The sequence below is a fragment of the Rattus norvegicus genome, chromosome 7 (genome assembly GCF_021556685.1).
Source record: "Rattus norvegicus strain SHRSP/BbbUtx chromosome 7, alternate assembly SHRSP_T2T, whole genome shotgun sequence".
Classification (NCBI taxonomy): Eukaryota; Metazoa; Chordata; class Mammalia; order Rodentia; family Muridae; genus Rattus; species Rattus norvegicus.
Window position 1 is genome coordinate 24,159,294 of NC_141540.1, and position 6,719 is coordinate 24,166,012.

Consider the following 6,719-nt stretch of genomic DNA (forward strand, 5'->3'; position numbering starts at 1 on the left):
CCCGCCTCCAGCCTCCCAATAACCATACTTGCTGAGTCACCCTAGACAGAGCAGCTAATCCAAAAGTCCACAGGCTCTGAGGCTGCCAGCTTAGGCGCCACCTGGCAAAGGAGCCCACACTGACTCCTACCCGGAAGCTGCTCCAGACAAGGGCCTGTGCGGCAGGGTGGGGCGTGGGAGGCCGCGGGCCTGACCCAAGGCTTACTCCTCTGGGCACCTCCGCCCAAAGGCGGGAAAGGGCTGTCACAGGATGCCCAGGTCCTGCACATGGCCCACCCTGGACCAGCCCGAGGTCCCCAGGGCTCCCATTGGCCACCGGCCGACCGCCATCTTCCCGGGGCCCCTCAGTGCTTGTGTAGGCCGCAAAGTCAGCAAGGCCACGACTCCCGCCCTCCAGGCCTAACCCTTGGGGCTGTCCAGTGGGGGAACTGGACAATTCGAAGGAACCCCTTTTGCCCTCTCCCCATTTCTTTGTGCTACACCCAAAAAGCCGAATTTCAACCTCCATGTAAGGAGTCTGCAGCTTAGGGCTGGTCTTCACTGTCACCCGGGACCTCCCCTAGACTCACCGTGATGGCGGCCGGAAGTCTGGTGCAAAAATAACTCGAAGGTGGCACCACTGAAGCCATGTGGTTAGCAGCTTCTCAGGGCAGCTGCGGAGTGGCAGCCTGGCCGCCAACGGGCAAAAAGCCAAGGTGGCTGTGGAAGGAGAGCCGAGGGCCTCCAAGGCAGCTGAGCAGACTTGGCGGGAGTCTGTGAAACACTGAGGTGTGGGTGGCTCGCCCTAGGGAAAGACTGTGGGTGGCTGGCCTTGTCCTGGGCTTCAGCCAGTGGGCGGCAGCCCTCGGCCCTCGCCGGGGGGCCTGGGGACCCACGTCGCCCACCCGAGTATGTGAGGGGTACGCATGGGGCATGCGCGAGGAACAGTGCTCAGTGCAGAGCTAGGCCGGAGCCTCACAGATGTACAGACTTGCGCCACTCCCCTGCCCCCCAGAACCGTGTCTGAAGACCCTTTGAAACAAGTCCTGTGCAGAACCGTGGTCAGAGTTCTGTCAGGAAACCATTTATTCAGGTCATTCCCTCAAAATGGCGCCTGCAATACATAGGGTTATCCTGTCTGAAAAGCTCGGCGACCAAACTGAAAAGTAACAAAATGCCCGTAGAAAGAGAAAATAACAGGCCCGTCTAGAAAGAAGGCCTTGCCTGGCCTTGCCCCTTTACCCCTTTCGCCAGCCACATTTAGCAGATGAGTCCGGTTGCATATTGGAGGACATAGTCACAGACTGGCCCTTCAGCCGTCAGGACTTATGTTTTTCCTTCCGTTTTTTTCTCCCTTTCCGATGATAAGTGCCTGAATTATCAGGTACAAGGGACATACAGCAGTGAACACGCAAGGGAATATTTCTCCCCTCGTGGCACTTAAGTTGCAATGCGAGCTTTTCCTTGTAAACTTTACAGAAACCAGCTAGGCTGTGAAAATCTCATATCACAGAACCCCTTAAGCGCCTTATTCCGTCATGACTACCTTTTGTACTGAAGAAAAGTATTACGTGTTTTTCTTTTTCTTTTTCTTTTCTTTCTTTCTTTCTTTTTTTTTTTTTGAACTGGCAAAACGAGAGACTTAAAATTGCCATTAATGATACAGTAATGCTGGATAAAATGATAATAACATAAAAAATAAAAAAATATTAGGGATGATGCACCCATTTAAAAGGGGGGGGGGGATTCCAAGGTCCGGAAAATGAAAATAAATTGGAAACTGCAGTGGTGAAGATCCGATTCTCCGCTGGCCTTTGATTGGTGACTACATTGTGGTGTGAATGGTCTAACAACAGGCCTGGACTGTCCTAATTTTAGTACAGAGAAAAAAAAAAAAAAGCACCACACCTATCTGGAGTGGTTGGTTAAAGAGCATGGACAGACGGTTCTAACCTCTAGCTCTAGGCATAGTTGTGTGGGCTGGAGGGAAACTTTGAAATAGTGCAGACAGATGTGGAACTGAGCACCCTGCAGCATACCAGTACTCTGGAAAGGCAGCACCCTAAGGAAATGCATGGACTTGAGGAACGGAGAGCACGGTAGAAATTAGAGCAAAACACCACATCATTTAAGTCCAAATAGAATCTGACGCTCTACACCTGCATTTCCGGAGTTTGGCATTTATATTTATGACATGTTTATTACCAGAATCTCGAAATGAAGAAATAGGCCTTCCCAGCTCACTATCCCCTTCCCTGCAAAAGATTCTTAGGCATGGTATTTTTAAATGCTTGAAAAAGGGAGCAAAAGACAGTCTGGAGAGATGGTAAGGGATCCTCACAGAAAAGGACTTTTCAAAGAGAACCCTACTGGAAGTGGGGCTTAGAGGTACAATCTCCTAACCCCAGCTGCTTGGGAGGAAAGGCTGTGAGGCAAAGAAAACAAAAAGTTCAAGGGTGCCCTGACGATTTAGCGACACTGTTTGTACATAAATGGAAAGGGAACTACAGAGGATGCTACACAGGAGAGAGTTCTTACCTAGCATAATAGAAGGATGTCCTGGCTTTAATTCCCTTAAGCACTTTCCCCCTCTCCCCCTCTCCCCCTCTCCCCCTCTCCCCCTGTCCCCCTCTCCCCCTCTCCCCCTCTCCCCCTCTCCTCCCTCTCCCTCCCTCACCCCCCCGTGTGTGTGTTTGTGTGTGTGTGTGTGTGTCTGTGTCTCTCTCTCCTGCTCTCTTCCCTCTCCTCCCTCTCCTCCCTCTCCCTCCCTCACCCCCCCGTGTATGTGTTTGTGTGTGTGTGTGTGTGTGTGTGTCTGTGTGTGTGTCTGTGTGTGTGTCTGTGTCTGTGTCTGTGTCTGTGTCTGTGTGTGCATGTGTGTGGGCACTCCTGTGTGCATGTCTCTCTTTCTCTGTGTCTCTGTCTCTGTCTCTGTCTCTGTCTCTTTCTGTGTGTGAATGTGTGTGTTTGTCTCTGTTCCCCCTCTCTCACAATACCCCTCCTGAAAGATTACAAAGCCTTTACCAGGAATAGGAATGGTATGTTTGGATTGCATGGACTTTTGTCTTTTTCTGTCTCTGCCTTTGGTCTTTTAAGACAGACTTTCTCTGGGAGGCCAAGAGTTCTCTCTGTAGACCAGGCTGGCCTTACAGAGACCCACTTGCCTCTGCCTCCTGGGGAATGATCACTTCTGGTTCTTTTATTGCTTTCACATACACTTTAAATAGAAAACCTGATAAATATCTTCCCTCTTAAAGAATTCAAAGGCCTCTCAGGGTGTTTTTACTTGTAAAGCTCTTCTCCCAGTTTAAACTGGCCAGTTTTCAGGTTCCTTCTGTTAGCCTCCTATAAGTCAGCCATGGTGGTTTTTAGACCAACCCGCACAAAGAAACAACTCTCCACATTACTTCCTGCTCTACCCTGCTCTCCTAGCTCCCTCCCAATTTAATCCCCCTATTCCATTTTGCCTTTTATCTCTCCATCACAATCTATCCTATTCCCCTTTTCTTGCATGATCCCATGCTCTGCCCTGGTTTCTTACTGGCTACTTATGGATGGTTATCTGGATTGTAGCAAACATCAAAAAACTTCTTAAAGCATATAAAAGCTAATGCCTATATAAGAGAAAATATGTGATTTTTTTGAGGTCTGGGGTGCTTCACATGAGATAATTTTTAGCTCCATCCATTTACCTACAAACTTCATTTTTCTTAGTAGGTGATTAATAGTCCATTGTGCTTCATCTTTTGAGAATTCTAGATCTCCCTTTTCAGCTGAGTTCCGTTTCTTGGTATTTAGGTCGTTTCATTTTTTTTTTTTTACATATTCTAGCTATTGACCCCTTCCCATGTTGTAGGCTGCTGGTTTGCCTAAATGATGCTGCCCTTTCCCGTGAGAAGGTTCTCACCTTGATGAGGTCTCATTTACTACCTCTTGGCCTCCATGCCTGTGATATCAGTGTCCTGTTCAGAATGGCCTTTCGAGTGCCAAAGAATCAAGCCTGTTCCACCCACTAAAAATAATTAGAGCTAAACCCGAAGCCTTCTTGACACCACTGTCCCACAAAACAAGCCCAAAGTGTTGCTGTATTCCTCCTAGTCCTTTAAGGTCTGTGGGCCATTGGGGCTTCTTCTTTGTGTGCTACTCTCCTGAAATCATATGGGTAAGAGTCCACAGACTTATGCACTGAAAACCAGGCATGCAGTGTTGCTGTGTTGTGCAATATTTCTCTGCAGGTCAAGGAAGTGAGTGTATATGGAGACAACAGAACGGTTTACAAACATCATACACTACTTGGTGTTTGCATCAAGGGTCAAGCCACGAAGCGTAGTAGATGGTGCAGCAGGCAAGTCTTGGCACACTGGCAGCAGGGGATGTGGTGGGAGGGGTCCAGGCACAGTACCCCCAGCATGGGCCATTGAGTGTAGTCAGCTACCTGGTCAACTAATGTGCTGTCCCATGCAGGCTGACTCATTTGCAAGGCACCTGTCCTGGGCTTCCAGATCCTGCTCCGACTTGTCCTCTGGCTGGTCCTGGGTGTTCTTCCAATTGGAAATCTCTGGTTCATAACACTACCACAAGTGTAAGATCTCCTTGAAAAGTTTGTTTTAAGTTTTAAAGTTTTCATGTATAATTTAGTGTAAAATGATTTTACATCAATACTTACTGTATTATTTCCTCCCCTAGAAAATTAGTTATCACTGCATTAATTATTTCCTTCTTTGAAAAAGGAATTATGTTAGCCCCATGCCTCTGATTCTTGCTAGTATATTATCTTGAACTCAAGAAGAACTGAGCCAGGGCCTGGAAATTTCTGTTTGAACCTGAGGAGAGAAGATGAGTTGGAAACCTGTAAGTCACATGTCTTTGTTGAGCTCCATTTCCAGAGATGAGGCTCTCTTCAATTTACCTTTGAAAACCCTGAGTTCTAAGACTCCAGTTAGGATGAGTTTTCGTTGAGGGAAGGGTTGCGCTGAATTTTATTATTGTTGATTTTTAAATGTGTGTGTGTGTGTGTGTGTGTGTGTGTGTGTGTGTGTTGAGCACACATGCCCACATTTCTGTGCATATGCTTGTGCTGGAGCACATAATTTAGAGGTTAGAAGAATGTTAAAGAAGCCATTCTTACCATCTGCCATGCAGAGTCCAGGGATGGAACTCAGGCTGTCAGGCATGATGACAAGTGCCTTTACTTCCTGAGCCATCTCACTAGCCTCACCAGTGTGATGTGCTAAGAAAACGTGGCCTTTTGTGTTGTTGCCTGTCTAGGAATCTGCCAAGTATTTGGACCCACTTTTTCCAGGGCAGAGAATAGCTCTTCTCCACCTCAAACCCTGACAGGAACACTCAGACTCAGTTTCCAAATAGTGTGAAATAATGCTGTCTTACATAAAGAATTCACCGATTTAGAGTGGAAAACTCTCACAGAAGAAGGGGGAGAGTGGTGGGGGTTTTATGGATGGGAAATCAGGAAAGAGGATGACATTTGAAATGTAACAAAAGCCCTTGTTGGGCAGGGGACAGAGGCTGCAGCTTTCCCAGGCCCCACTGCCCGGCTGCCTCCCTTTGCTCATGGCAGGCGGTGTCTGCCTGGGACTTGCCCTAGGGCTGTTGCTGGTACTGGTGCTGGTGATGCCTGCCAAGCACATGGTGTGCAAAGAGCGCTTGGTTCAGTCAGATTAGGAGCTGAGGGAGTGGCAGTCTGAAAACAACCAGAGCTTCCAGTATGATCAAGAGGTCTTCCTGGGCAAGGACTCCAAGACCTTCGATCAGCTAAGCCCAGACTAGAGCAAGGAGAGGCTGGGGAAAACTATTGATCCAATTGACAGTGAGGAGATGGCCTTGTTACTACTGAGGAGCTGAAAGTTTGAATCAATCAGGTAGAGAAAAGACACATCTACGATAATGTGGATAAAGTCTGGAACGATTATGATAGTGACATAGATGAAAAGATCTCCTGGGAAGAAAAAAGCAGGCCACTTATGGCTACTGCCTGGGAAACCATGCTGAATTCCAAGATAGCTCTGATCATCACACGTTTAAAAAGATTCTGCCACAGGATGAGAGGAGATTTAATGCTTCAGACTTTCATTGCAACCTGAGAGCTCCTCAGGAGGAGTTCACTGCCTTTCTGCACCCAGAGTAGTTCGAACGTATGAAGGAGATTGTACTTCTGGAAACCCTGGAGGATATCAGCAAGAACAGAGATGGTTTGTGAACTAGGATGAGTACATCATGGACATGATTTTCCCGTGAGGACAATGGCCCTGAGCCAGACTGGGTTTTGTCAGAACAGGGGCAGTTCAATGATTTCCATGATCTGAACAAGGATGGGAAGTTGGACAAGAACGAGACTCACCATTGGCTCCTCCCTCACGATGATGACCATGCACAGGCTGAGGCCCAGCATCTGGTGTATGAGCCAGACAAAAACAAGGATGAGACACTTAAAAAGGAGGAGATTCTAGACAACTGGATCATGTTTGTGGGAAGCCAAGTCACAAATTATGGGAAAGTCTTACCAAGAATCATAGTGATCTTTGAAAGACACTCATCCTCATGTGGCCAACGGTCACAGGCTTTATGCAGATGTTCTGGGTGATTGCTATAGTTGTCAAGTGTATAGCAGTTGTGTCCCTAAACCGTGAGATTATACGTCAGATTGGGGTAAAAATTATTTTTCACTCCATATTTACTGGAAAATAACCATCACTATCTATTCCAGTAGGATTTGGCTTAAA

At 47.5% G+C, this 6,719-nt stretch overlaps 1 long non-coding RNA gene and 1 pseudogene across 1 annotated transcript in view; one reads left to right on the plus strand and one right to left on the minus strand.

Annotated features, from left to right (window-relative positions):
• LOC148004532 (uncharacterized) overlaps window positions 1-916 on the minus strand; it is a 107,235-nt gene extending 106,319 nt beyond the window's left edge. Inside the window, exon 1 of the long non-coding RNA XR_015624526.1 lies at window positions 570-916. This is a non-coding gene — a long non-coding RNA (uncharacterized LOC148004532). The remainder of the gene's footprint in view (window positions 1-569) is intronic.
• A 4,634-nt stretch (window positions 917-5,550) lies between these two features.
• Window positions 5,551-6,580, plus strand: LOC148004536 (reticulocalbin-1 pseudogene; annotated as a pseudogene).
• The last annotated feature ends 139 nt before the right edge of the window (window positions 6,581-6,719 follow it).